This window comes from Heterocephalus glaber, unplaced genomic scaffold (genome assembly GCF_053883595.1).
Source record: "Heterocephalus glaber isolate CG9 unplaced genomic scaffold, H.glaber_assembly_v1.0 deba00000937, whole genome shotgun sequence".
NCBI classification, from domain to species: Eukaryota; Metazoa; Chordata; class Mammalia; order Rodentia; family Bathyergidae; genus Heterocephalus; species Heterocephalus glaber.
This window is the reverse complement of record NW_028258173.1, coordinates 6,310,220-6,324,597: the sequence shown is the minus strand read 5'-3', so window position 1 is coordinate 6,324,597 and position 14,378 is coordinate 6,310,220. Positions and strand designations below refer to the sequence as shown.

Below are 14,378 nucleotides of genomic sequence, written 5' to 3'. Positions count from 1 at the left end.
CCAGTAACTCCTGAGGGAGAAGGGTGGAGCCCTCAGGGGCTAGTTTAGCCACTTGAGAAATGGTGGATCAGGGTGGAGTCCTACAAGAGCTACCCTGAATGCCTGGGAAACAATCTTTTACATTCATCCAATCAATGACTCTTTTACTTTATTTAAGGCAGCAACGATGGAAATCTAAAGTACTTACCTGAATTTGAAACAAAGAGGAAATCCATCCTGAGTGCCCTATGTTCCCTGAAATCGAGGCTTTAGCTCTTATCTATAAAAGCACAAAGCACAATCCATGTCCATTCACAAGACTTACAAAAATAAAATACCAACTTTTCAAATTGGAAGAAAGAAAATAAAGTGGCTCAAGCAACTTTTCAAAATACTGTGACAAGATACTTCAAAATACTTCTCTCTCCAGGTGTCCTCGTGAGAGTGGCATCATCTTTAAATCCTGTGTGGCAATCCCTGACACACTGCGGTGATGCTCAGGGAAGACGGGGCAACCTGGAAATCCAACCAACCACTTCCTTAAGATCATCCTCCTTTTGGGTAATTATCCAAAATGCTTCTTTGTGCGAGCAGACAATGCAGATCTGCATGTCCCTCTGAGGGAAGGCTGTGGGGCTGATGGGCAAGAACACCATGATGTGCAACTCATCTGGAAAACAACCCAGCTCTGGAGAAACTGTTCCCCGAGAAAATGTGGGCTTTGTGTTCACCAGAAAGGACCTCACTGAGATCAAGGATATGCTGCTGGCCAGTAAGGAGCCAGCTGCTGCCTGTGCTGCTGCCATTGCACCATGCGAAGTCCTGTGCCAGCCCAGAACACTGGTCTGAGGCCTGAGAAGACCTCCTTCTTTCAGGCTTTAGGCATCACCAGTAAAATATCTGGGGGTTGCTGGGGATGTAGCTCAGGGGCACAGCGCCTGCCTGGCAAGCATGAAGTCCTGAGATCGATCCCCGGTACAAAAAAAAGGACTAAAATATCTGGGAGTATCATTGAAATTCTGAGTGATGTGCAGCTAAAGTGGTGGGAGAAAGTGACTCAGAAGTAGAAGGAGATGCTTGGTGCATGGAATGAGAAGATAGCAGTGAAGAGGAAGAGGAAGTGGAAGAGTTTGATGATGAGGAAATAGAGCAGCACTGTGGCATGATGTGTCAGCGAGCACAGGAGAGAGAAAATGAAGAGACGGAAGTCATGGAGGTGGAGGAGAAGGACGTTCTGGGGAAGAGTCAGAGCCTGAGTCTGAGTAGGAAAAATACACAGACAGTGAGAGGAGATGGGCCTCTCCTTAAACCAGTCTTTATTCGAAAGAAGGACTGAATAGCCATTAAGACTGTGAGACTGAAGTACTGAAGCAGAAGGAGCTGGAGCAGGAAGCAGGAAGCTGAGGTACACACTCAAGATTGTAGAAGAGGAGACCAAAGAAGAGCTGGAAGAGAACAAGCAGGTGTTCTCAATAATGATGATGAAGATGATGAGGAGTATGAGACATGGAAGTTTCGAGAGCTAAACAGAATCAAGAGGGCCAAAGACTGAGAAGCATTTGAAAAAGAGAAAGCAGAAGCTGAGTGCAAGAGAAACCTTACTGAGGAAGAGAGGAGAGCTGAACTTTGGGCAAATGGCAAAGTCATTACCAACAAAGCTGTTAAGGGTAAATGCAAGTTTTTACAGAAGTGTTATCACTGGGGTGCCTTCTTCATGGATGAGGATGAAGAAGTATACAAGAGAGATTTCAGTGCACTTACCCTCGAGGATCATTTCAACAAAACTATTCTTCCTAAAGACATGCAGGTCATGAAATTGGGACGTTCTGGTCGTACCAAATACACCCACCTTGTGGACCAAGACACTACCTCTTTTGACTCAGGATAGGGACAAGAGAGTGTAGAATACAAAGCTCTAAACAAAAGGTAGCAGGGGTATGAGACGTATTTGAGCAGCCATCTGCAAGAAGCAGAAAACTACCTAATATTTCACCACTTTTCCAACTATGGGACACAAGGAGGAATCTCAGCAGCTGGTCCTTGATTTTCTTTTTCCATTATGTACATGGTCCCAGCTGACTGGACTTACTGCCATACTTGTATTCCTGGGTGGCTCCATTTTTGAAGGTGCTTTTTGAGATTTGGACTCATATGGAGAAACTCACCCGCCACACACATACACACACAAAAGCACTATCCAGGTAGGATTAGACTTCCCAGTTAAAACCATTTCTGAGAAATCCTAGATTTCTCCACTAGGGCTTCCCATATTTACTTGAATCTCAGGAGTTTCTTTTTCCAGCCCCTTAGCTTGAGACAGAAATGTAGGCATGTAAACAGACAATGTGTTACCTCTACCTTAGCATTAAGAGGAAATTTAAGCTATTTGAAACCTGTTTTGCATTTTTGGTTGGAGTCAACTTTTCTAAGTAAATATATTTTTGATCCATTTATGTGTGTGTCAAGAAATAAAATAATTACATCCCCCCAAAAGAGAAAGCATATATATTGCTCTGATTGAAACATAGGAACCCTCTTATTCATGTACTATACAGGGCAAATATACGTTTTTACTTCATCAGAAGCACCTGGTTATCTACAGTTAATTTACAGTAAGATGGCATTTCAATGAACTTTTACATGTAAAATAATTATAGAGTAACTTAAATTTTGAAGCTTGAACATACCTAAATTAAACACTTGCTTTTTCAGGGAAAAGATTGCTATCTGGTCATTTGGGAGCTCAAGGTCATACCCTCAGCTAACAGGTGGCAGAGGTGAGATGCAAACCCAGGTCTTGCTAATGTGCAAGCCAGTGCCAGTATTTACTAGCTCTTTCTATCAGATATTCCTGGTTCTGGGTGCTGAGCAGGTTGCTAGCATGAATGTAGCTCATTCTTTGCCCTCAGATGTTAGTAACATGACTACAGAAACTATCACACACATGGGGATCTAGTGCTACCATCTTCTGTGCCTCAACTATTTCTTTCTGGGGTTGCCAGCACTAGGCAGTGGGGACAGAGTTCTGAGGGAACCTCCAGGCCAGTTCTAAACCCAGGATTCTCCTGGGGCTGGCTTTGCAGGAGAATGCCTCACAGAAACCCTGGGACACAGGTTCTGGATGTTGACAGTGATGGGCAGAGGCCAGCATCTGTCACCAATAGCTACTGTAGACATCTGGTTCCCTGCTGAATGGGGCCAGGCTGTGGGAGGCTGACAGCCATGGACTCTGTCTTTTACTCCAAAGCTGTAGTTCAGCAAGGGCTCTACCAACCATGTGTGCATTCCCAGCACTATTACTGGTGACTTTTCTTGCCCCATGCTCTCTTGTCTTAGCCAAGAGCCAGGCCTCTGGGAAGGGATATCCTATTCTAGCTGGACCAGAAAGCAAGGAAAGAGAGAGGGAGAGGAAGAGAGAAATGGAGTGGGGAAAGGACAGGAATATGAAGGGAGAGCAGTTAGAAGATGTGATGGAGGGAAAGGCTAAGAGAGGAGGAAGAGGATGACATGATGCAAGGCAGAAGACCCAGGAGGAGGCCATGGTATCCCTCCCACCCCAGGGTCTGTAATACATTGCCTCTGAAAACCATATCCATCCCTGTGTCTTGCTTGCCAAGAAAATAGAGATAAAGCAGCAACGCTGAGGTTGGTGATGGTTGGGCTTAGAAGAAAACCAGGTACCTGCCTTGGAGTGGTCCCTCCTCTTCCTCATGGGGTCTGTGTCCTCTGCCACTCTTCAACTCCCAGGTCTTACTCTAAAGGTAAATTTTCCTTAAACCCAGGCCCTGGGCCCTGGGCCTCTCTATTTCCTGTAGCTTCACCCTCTGGGGGATCAGAGTTGCACAAGGGGTATGACCTAGGTCATAGAACAGAAATGGGCACTCAGCAAATGCAGGAGGTAAGGATGGGGGGTTGGTAGAGGTGTGCACAGCAGCAGGGCTTGGACTGAAAAAAAGAGTTTCAAGACTGGATTCAGGATCTTATTCCCACAGTTTCTAGTTGTTAGAGAAATTACTTAACCTCTCAAAACCTTAGTTTCCTCATCTGTAAAGTAGGGTACATTAATTGACCTCTGTGGATGATTGGGAAATTTAGAAGAGAAAATATGTGAAAAGCTCTTGTTTGATAATGCAGTGAATTGAGTTAAAAATGCTTTGAAGTGTAAATGCATCTCTGCCCAGATACATATGAAGTTTAATGTCAGTGTGGCCATTAATCCAGATGTGTCAGTTTCACTGGAGTAAGAAATGCCTAGTAAATTAGTAGAACATGCTCTTTGGTGTGTCTAAGTATATCATGGAGACATGGTGTTGGGATGGTTGGGAACTCACCTATTCCTCTCTGGCACTGTTTCCCTGCTCTGCTTCCTGACCATCATCAACTAAGCAGCTTTGTCCTACCATATCCTTCCAGCATGAGGTTTCTGGCTTGGAGCCTGCTGACCATATACTGAATTTCCTGAAACTGTGACCAATTAAACCTTTAATTTTTTAAGTCATGGCTGTTGAATAATGTGTCTCAACAACAGGAGGGCTGACTAATACAGAAAATTAGAACCAGAGAAATGGAGGCATTTCTGTGACTGTACCTAACCATGTGGTTTATAAGCCTTTGGAACTTGTTTATAGGAGAGGTTTAGAAAGCATTAGAGAAGAAGGCTAGAGAAGCCCTAGAATGCTATAAACAGAGCTTGATGAGTTATTCTCTAGATTAGAATACCAGGAATCCAAACAGTAAAGGCCAGGCTCAGGACGTTTCTATTGGGAAAAAGGACTCCACTGGAATTTGTCTACATTTTGCCCACGTCCTGAGACTTTTCAGGAGACTGAAATTAAGGGCAGTGGACTAATTAATCTGGTAGAGGAAATTTCAAGACAGTCCAAAATTCAGGCTGTGGCATGGGTACAGCTGGCTTCCTTTATCCAGATTTATAGTGAGAATCAGAGCCAAAAAGCAGAGCAGAAATTTCTGAAAAAGTTAAATTTGAGCCCAAGAAGGAACCACATGTAAAGTTGGGGCCAAATGAGATGTAGCTACTAAGGAGATTAGAACCACTAAAAAGAAACCAAATAGTTTATAAGGGACAAAAAGAAAGATGCCTTGAGGGCATCTCAAGAATCAACAGGACCCCACTCATTGCAGGTTTAAGAATACAAAAGTGTCAGCCTTTCATTTGAGAAAACAGTCCAGGCACCCTACTTGAGAAGGGCTTCCAAGGGAATTAGTTCCCAAGGATTCATTTCACCATGCTTAACCATTCAGGCACTCAGAAGATACTGCAGCTATGGTCCAAGGTGGACCTGACTACTGCTTCCATTGACAGAAGACCTTCGTGTCATTCACATGATGCTGGTTTTACTGACATGCAGAATTCAAGAGTTGTGGGGGCAGGGAGGCTTCCACTCTGATTTCAAAGGAAGGCCTGATAGGTCCGGCAGGGAGTCCCTGAGAGGGAAGTGCATGAAACTGTGGGAATGAAGCCAAAGGTGAAATGGAGACCACGGAAGTCAGAAGTTCAGGAATGTGAAACCTCAGCGGAGGAAAGCTGCAGGTCATGAGTGGAGCCAGCCCAGTAGAATGGCTCTGTGTGCTGCAACTAGCAAGACCATAGGTCTGTCCTTTGGAACTCACATTTTACCACCATGTGTTCCAGATTCTGGACATAGAAATACATGTTTGCCCTGCTTGTTTTCATCTTGCTTTGGTCCAGTTCTTTTCTATTCCCCCATACCTCCCTTTTGGATTGGGAGTGTTTACCTTGTGCTATTGTACTTTGAGATTATCTATCCAGGATTTTAGTTTGTTTGTTTTTTACGAAGTTCATAGCTAAGAGTTTGCCTTGAGTCTCAGAAGAGACTTGACATGGGTTTTTGTTGTTTTATTTTTGGTACCAGGGATTGAACTTGGGTCCTTGTGCTTGTGCAGCAGGTGATGAAACCACTGAGCTAAATACCTGGCCCAACATGGACTTTTGGAAAAATGACAGAGCTGTTGAGACTTTGGTGAAGGGATTATTGCATTTCCAGTTGTACAAGGGATAGTTGTATTATATTAGGCAGAATTATGAACTTGCTATTGTCTCTACTTGGATATTAATATGATTTAGGATGTGTTTAGATGTGAAGTTGACAAGGGGTGTATTGTGACTATTAATCCTGATATGTCAACTTCATTGGATTAAGAAATGCCTGGCAAATTAGAGCATGTTTTTGGGTTTGTCTGGGTGGGCCTTAGAGGTGTGGCCTTCAATACTGTATATGGTTCCTCATCTGTTCCTCTCTGGTGCTGTTCCCCTGCTCTGCTTCTTGGCCACTATGAACTTACCAGCTTTGCTCCACCATGTCCTTCTACCAGGAGGTTTCTGCATTGGAGCCAACTGACCATAGACTAAATCTCCTGAAACCCTGAGCCTTTCCTCCTTTAAATTGTGGGTGTCAGATATTTTGTCTCAACAGCAGGAAAGCTGACTAATATTAAAGCCAGCAAAGATGTAGTTAGGCTAGGTCATCATGAGATGCTGAAATACAGAGTATTTAATCTGGCATTAGGGAGAACCAAGCCATACCAGGTCCTTGAACTGAAGAAACCACAAGTTTATTCTCAGTGTGTTGTTTCTTCTACAATTATTATGTAAAGCCAGGCATGATGGTGCACTGCTGCAATCCCAATGCTTGGTAGGCTGAGAGAGGAGGACAACTGTGAGTTTGAGGCAATCCTGGGCTACAAAGTGAGTTCAAGGCCAACCTGACCTACATAGTGAGTTCAAGGCCAGCCTGAGCTACATAGAAAGACCCTGTCTCAAAAACCCAAAGGTTAATTAATTAATTAAACTATTATACAGGTAACTAACACTTAGAGAAACAAAAAAAGAAAAGGCAAAAAGTAGCTAGTAGGTCTTACAACCTAGGGAGAATTACTGCGAATCTTTTGGCATATATCTTTTCTTTTGTTTAGGGGTGAAGAGAGTTAAAATGGAGGTTTTTCTCCAAAAGCTATTTTTATAGTGTATGTACTGTTTTGAACCTACACTTAGTGGTACATGGTGATAATGTTTCACAACAGGAGCTAATAGCCATGTGCACCATCATTTAAGGATTAAACAGTGTTCTTTTATGCATACACCACATGTTCTCTAATATATTACCTATTATTGAGCATTATGTTGTTTTCAGGTCTCTAAGGCCCTGTCCAGGTGAGTGGAACAGCTCCAGCACAAGGCTCTGCCTTGCAGATAGACTTTGGTGGAAAAGCATAGCTGCTGATTGATGATAGTTGGGTTCCTCACGTCCCAGCTTCTCTCCCACTAGCGTCTTGGGATCACTTTTTCAGGAAGCATCTTCGTGCTTCAGAATAGAATCTGCAACCACTCAAAAGTGATGGAGGGTGAAAGGGGAAAGGCGGGAAATCGCTATCTATAGAATCCCATCTGTGAGCCATATGTGTTGCAAACACCTCATTATTTAATTCTCACAGAAACTCTACATGTTTGGGTTCACAGATGAGACCATGTCAGAGAGAGAGGTCAGTCACAGCCAGGCAGTGGCAGGCCCCGGATCTGGTCCCCCTGTGTCTGCCTCTACAGACTGTTTCTCTTGCTCCACCACAATGCTATCACCAGAGGGTCTGGGGCAGGAGTTGGAGTGGAAGGCCGCAGAGTGAGAGAGAGCTGATATGAGGGGTAGGCAAGAGGGGCTGGGAAAGGTAAGAGCCACCTCTTCTATAAAAGGAAAGGAGCGGGACCTCACACCATCTTATAAATTCAAATTCTCAGGCCAGGCCTGGAAATTCCCACAGACTGGAGCCCACCTCTCTCTTTCTCACTTGCTTACCACCAAGCCTCTTTCATTATTTTTTGGCCTATAAACAATTCCATTTTAAGGCATTATCTACTGAACACCTTCCCCTTATGACAAAATTGAATTTTTCATTCCTACAACTGCTGAACTGAATTTCTGGCCATCAGGACAGAGCCTGATAACAGCTCAGGGTGGGGAAGGATAATAGTTCTGTGCATGTTCAGGGTCTCTGGGCACAGGAAAAAAGGTTAGAGCCCTCTGTAGGGTGGAGTTGTAGTTCCCATGTAGCCCTCTCACTGTGAAATGGAAGACACTGAGGCCTGGTGACTAGGGGTGGTGGAAACAACTTGGAAGGGTAGCTGTCCTTTTGGATACTTGCCAGCAGCCCCCGGGGAGCCCAAAACTGAGATGCAGTGAACAAAGGAAACACAAGGGCACACCTGGGGTGCTACAGAGGCTACAGTCAGAAGGACCAGCCTCCTCCCTTCTTGTCCCAGCACTTCTGACCAACATAGGCAACACTAAGCCTTTGCCATAGGCAAGGCACTAGGGAAGACACAAAAATGAGAAATTATATGTGCCCATGATGGGCTTAACATGCACTGAAGTGTAAAGATTAGGAGAGGTTTGCACTGGCAATGAGAAGTCTCACATGTCCCAAAGACTATCTGGTTTTTTCTCTGTTTCACTCCAGAATGTGCCTTGTTATGCACCTGGCTGCAGACTTGAATATTGATCTACTTACTCCAAAAATATGAGTTTATTTAACTTTCTGTGGTGTACATATGGGCAGTCTCATGTGTACACACCAGAGGGTGAAAAACTAATGAATTTCCATAGGGATGAACACTGGAATTAGGTTTCCATGGTAACTAAATCGTTTCTGAAAGACCACATCACCATGGAGAAGTGGGATCCTGTCAAGAATTTGCAGTTAGAAGCCAAATCACACAAAAAGGAGAAATTATTTGTGCCCAGGGTGAGCTTAACATTGGAGCCGGGCGCTCTTTCATTTTTGGGATTGAACTCAGGATCTTGCACTTGCAAGGCAGGCACAGCACCACTGAGCTAAAGCCCGGACCTTCCTTCTTTTTCTTTACCTCCTCCTCCTTTTTCATATTTTCATTCTCTCTCTCTCTCTCTCTCTCTCTCTCTCTCTCTCTCTCTCTCTCTCTCTCTCTCTCATCTCCTACTTATATGTATCAAGAGATTTTTATTTTGGAAATCTTAATTCGAGTTTTCACTGTGCCACTGAGCCATGAGGACCAGGTGTCTGAGTTGTGAGGAAGTAGACTCCCGACCTGCCTCCCTAGCTCTCTATTGACTGGGTGATCTTGTCACCTCTGTTTTCTCAGCTGGACTAGATGGTCTCTAAGGTTATCCCAATACTTTTTGCCTGGCCCAGCAACCAATCTCCCACCTCCCACTCCTCAGTAGTAGAAGAACCTCAGAGCTGTCCGTGGTGCTGAACATCTAGACGCAAAGCTCCTAGTCCATGTACTGTTCTCAGCAGATCCTGACTGTTTTCCACACTTTTAAAGCTTGCTGCACTCAGAACACTTAGAGGCCCAGGAACCTATCTGAAGCCATAGAGGGAATTCTCCATGGCCTTGGAGTTCATAAAGCACTAGAGGAAGGATCTGGAGATGTGTCTTAGCCTGGCTGATAATTGCTACCAGTTTTTGATGAAGCCGCACCGCTCGTGGGCCTCTGTTTCCTCATCTGGAAAAGTGGGAAAGTGATTCTGTGGGTCTAGTGATTCCTCACATCTGACAGGCTCAGAAGAGTCCTGGAAACTTTCCTGGAAGAGAAAGGAGAACTCAAAAGACACATCCCTTCCCCAGATGTCCCAAAACTTGGGCTTCTCCAAGTGGGGAACAAGGCACACTCCTTTGTCAGGAATATGCGTTCCTTTTTCAGAAGAGAGACATTGGACAGATATAGCATTTTCTAGTTCTCAAAGGACAAGTAAACAGAGAATTAGTGCTTGCTATGAAAAGTGTCAAAACTAAAATCCCCAACTATGTCACCCACCTACTTATCTGATCATCTTTCCAGAATCCACTTCTCTCCTCAGAATCACAGAATGAACAAAGAAAGAGGGGAAATTGTGAAGGGAGCTCATACTAAGAGGGATGCAGATATCCTACTTTGCTCTGAAATGTGTTTTTCATACCTCCGTGTGCCCTCTTGGCCACATGATGCAATGGTTTGGAGCGTGGAGTCCACAGCCAAGAGGCCCTTGACTCAAGCCCTGCTTCTGTTCTTTAGTAGCTGTGTGACATTTTCTCCAAGCTTCAGTTTCTCCATTTGTAAAATGGGAGTTAAGCATATATCTAAGTATTGTTGAAAGGGTTAAATAACATCATTTATGGAAATGATTAATAACCACAGTATCCAACACCCATTGAAAGTACTTGCTTTGGTTACCTATAGCTGAATAACAAACTGTCCCCAAAACTTTCTGGTTTAAAATTATAATTACTTTATTATCCCTCATGATTCTGTGGGTTGACTAAACTCAGGTGGGCAGTTCTGCTGCATGTGATATCAGCTGGAACTGCAGCCATCTAGGGCTCAACTGGCTGCAGTCCAACTCTGTCACCTGATAGGGACAGCTGGAAGGCTGAGCTCAGCTAGGATAGCTGAACCTCTTTCCTCTCTTTGGAGTATCATAGCATCACCTTCTCCACACAATCTGGATCTAGACAGTAATACAGTTGTTCTTACTACATGGCAGATTTCTTCACTACAGTGCAGAAGTAGAAGATCCCATCCCTTCACACTTGGCCCAGAATTGGCATGTTTTATCTTCTGGGATATCCTATTAATTAAAATGACTCATCAGTTTAGTCCAGATCCAAAGTGGGAGGAGAGTTTAAGGGTATGAATACTGTGAGGCATGGCCCATTGTGGAGTATCTTTGGAAAGCAACTACATCAGTTAATAATTTTTTTTTTTGGTACCGGGGATCGAACTCGAGTCCTTGCACTTGGGAGGCAGGCACCAGAACCACTGAGTTAAATCCCCGGCCCAATAATATTTTTAGTATTGGTGTTATGGCTGTGTCTTGATGTCCCCCCAAAGCCTCATGCAGTCATGAGTGGGGCTTTTCCTGGAATTGATTCATGGTGCAATGCTAGGCTCAAGGGCACTAGAACTGAGGGTGTGAGTGCTACCTGCCCTAAGTAATCTGCATAAGATAAAAAGGGCAGAAAGATGCTACTGAGGGTCCCTCTTCCTTCCCTTGTTGCTTTTGTTACCTTATGGCCACCATGAACTCTTTCTCCTCTGCAAGTCCTGTCTGCCACACCACCCTGCCTTGGAGCCAGATGATTATGAACTGAAACCTCTACAAACTGAGTTAAATAAACCTTCCCTCCTTTAACTTTGAGTGTGGGGTATTTTGTCTCAGCAACGAGAAAAAAATAACTAAGACATGGCTGGGGATTTATCTCAGTGTTTTTGCCACCTGCTGCACAACTGCAAGAACCCAAGTTCGATCCCTGGTACCAAAAACAAAAAGTAACTAAGATATTTGGAATTCCAAGTAGGTCCAAGTACTTTACCCTCTTTTTAGAAATATCAACTTGTATTGGATTTGCACAGTTAATGAATAAATGTTTTGGACTAAAGTAATTCAGAATCATGTGGTCACTACTCTATAGTCATCTAGGATAGGAGTCATGTTTCTGTTTCTCCCATATCATTCCCTACAGGCCTAGTAAAGGACTCTGTATGTAGTATTATTAAATAAAGGCTGCACATTTTTGTTGGATATTAATATTTCCATACGAGCTTTACTTTTGTTAATGTTTTATTTGCATATATTTTCTTCAACCCATTCTCCTTGCATGTTTCCATATCATTTTGTTTTATATATAACTGAAATTTTTTTAAAACAGGATCTTTTTTATGCTACAGAGATTGAACTCAGGGGAGTATACAGTTAAGTATGTCCTTACCTGTTTAAGAAACTACCCTCCACACTGAGCTACATCCCAACTCCTTTATTTGTCTGTCTATTTATTTACTGAGACAGGGTCTCAGTAAGTCACTAAGTTGCCCAGGCTGGGCTCAAACTTGAGATTCTCTGGTCTCAGGCTCCCAGAGTCTGGGATTACAGATGTACAGCACCATGCCCAGCAAAAGCATAATCTTTTTACTGGTGTTTTCATCTCTTTTCATTTATTGTATCACAAATATATTTGGATTTATTTCCACCATCTTATTTAGTGGGTTTAGTTTTTAACCATTCTTTTTATTTGCTTCTTTTCTTCCTCCTCTCATTCCTGCTGCTAATTTGAAAGGTAAGGCATTTTGTCTTTTCTTAGCAGTTACCCTTCAACTTTGAACAACATTCTTGTTGAAAAGTCTGAAATTAACCAATATTTCTACCCTCACCCTGGACAAAATCAAGACTTCGGTTGGTCTCACTATGTAGCCCAGGCTGGCCTCAAACTCGTGACGATCCTCTTGCCTCAGCCTCCTAAGTGCTGGGATTATAGGCGTGCACCACCACATTCAGCCTTTTTAGTTCCTTTTTATTACTGAGTAGTAATTTTTCATCAGAGGCAGGCAATGTGGAGGTTTTCATTCAAAGCTCACTCACTGAATAAAACAGAACCCCGATGGAAACTTGTTTAGGTAAGAAAGGGATTTAGTAGCTCCCCAAATTGGGACATGCCAAAGCTCCAGATGTGGTTCAGTGTAGGGGCTTACTACATACTGCCATCTTTCTCTCAAACTCTCCCCATCCCACCAGTCTCTCCAGATCTATCTAGCTCTACCTCTTGTGGCCTTCATTCTCAGGCAGCTTGTCCATATAGCTGAAATAAAAGCCTCTAGATTACAGAGTCTTGATCTCAGAGGCAGTGATCAGTTACGATTTGGGTGAAAGTGGCCCTGCCATCTCAGTGTCTAAACCCTTTTCCAAATGTCTCTCCCAGCAATTCTGCCCACATCTTATTGATCAGAACTCAGTGACATGACAACCCCTAGCTACAAGACAATCTGGAAAGACAAGTATCTCAAACTAGTTTTGTTTGTGAGAACTAGGAGGAGAATGAAACCAGCAGTGTCTACAGAAATATCAGGGAAGGTTCTAATTGGTTCTGCATGGTCATATGATCATCCTTGAAGCAATCACTATAGCCTTTGGCCGATCCTCTGATTGGTCTGGCCTGCTCCAGATGCTTACCCCTGTTGGAGAAGGCAGACCTGGTTGAATCCCATGGCATGGCTTTTCCACAGAAAGGAGACAAGGACTCGTAGTCCAAAGAGGATGCTGGGCAGATAGATAAAAGACATATGTGCACTACAAGAATTTTCCAGCATGGAAAGAAGACATACCAAAAATTAGCTTCAGGAATCTTCCCTCTCCCTGAGGAAACATATACCAAGTTGTGTTACAGAAACCGAAATAACCACTCTGACATGAAGCAAAGAAAAATGGTTTGGAAAGACTTCATGGTGGGAGTGAATTTGGAGCCAGGCTGTGAAAGAGGTGGTGCCAAGAGAGGAACAGGGAGGCAAAAACCCAGAGGAAAAGCAGCAGGCAGAAGTGGGAACAGGGCTGGCTGGGAGAGAGGGAAAGTAAGCCCTGACTGTCCCCATTCTAGAGCTGGTTTTCCTCTCTGAGGGTGTTTGGGGCCCCCAAAATTGGAGGCTTCCTTTTCTTCTTGAGTCAGTAACTGGCTTTGGAGTATCCCTTCTTGCATTTTCTTGGGCTGGGCATTTGGGCAAGGGGAATAGGGAAGATCTCCAATGCTGAGCTCCAGAGGACAGGAGGGCAGGGACTCCAACAGAGGAGCAAAAGAGATCCTAGTCCAATTAAGAAGCAATTGTGTGCTGGTTTTCAAGGCCAGCCAGTCACCACCCAGTCACCACCCAGGTACTCCATTTGGCAACTCTGGGACCTGAATCGGTGGCCTAGAGAGGTAGACCCTTGGCAGCTGGATGAGGACCGGGGGACCAGATGAGGGCTAGGATATGGTAGCATGTCCCAGGTTAAGGATGTCCCTGGAAGCAGGGTAAAGCGGCAGGAGCTCTGGATTGGAAGTAGGCAGCACCCACTGTGATTCTAGATCTGTCATCACCAACTCACTGGGTGGCCCTTGGCAAGTCACTGTCCCCCAGGAGGTCCTGAGACTCCTTCCAGGCAGCTTTTCCTCTCTTCTGGGATTTGGAATTGGACAGTTTGATCTCACCAGCTCTCTAGTTCAGCCCACTGCTGCACTACCACAGCACAGAGCACCCTGCATAGGCCAATCAAGGCCTTTCTCAGGTCACTGTGCAGGGTCCATAGCAGGCAAGGTGTTGGGCCAGCCCCTCTGCTGCACTCGGGTGTCTGCAGCTCACAGATTCCCCCTCCCACACACACCCCAGATGCTCCCAGAGATGAGTCTAAAAAGCATGTTTCAATTACTTTTCTATTTCCAATAGACGTTGTTTTAATTGGGTCTTTCCCAGGGATGAGCATGAAGGTAAAAGCAATTTACAGCATGGGATTCTAGCTCTGGCACTGAGGATGCACTTAACTATTGCATTTCCCCTGCCCTCTCTCTCCCTTTCCTTTTCTTCCTATTATTCCCTTCCTCTGGC

The 14,378-nt window shown here is 44.3% G+C and overlaps 1 pseudogene; it reads left to right on the top strand.

The window, feature by feature from the left end:
• The first annotated feature begins 618 nt into the window (after positions 1-618).
• LOC101718755 (microfibrillar-associated protein 1 pseudogene) lies at positions 619-12,049 on the top strand (annotated as a pseudogene).
• The last annotated feature ends 2,329 nt before the right edge of the window (positions 12,050-14,378 follow it).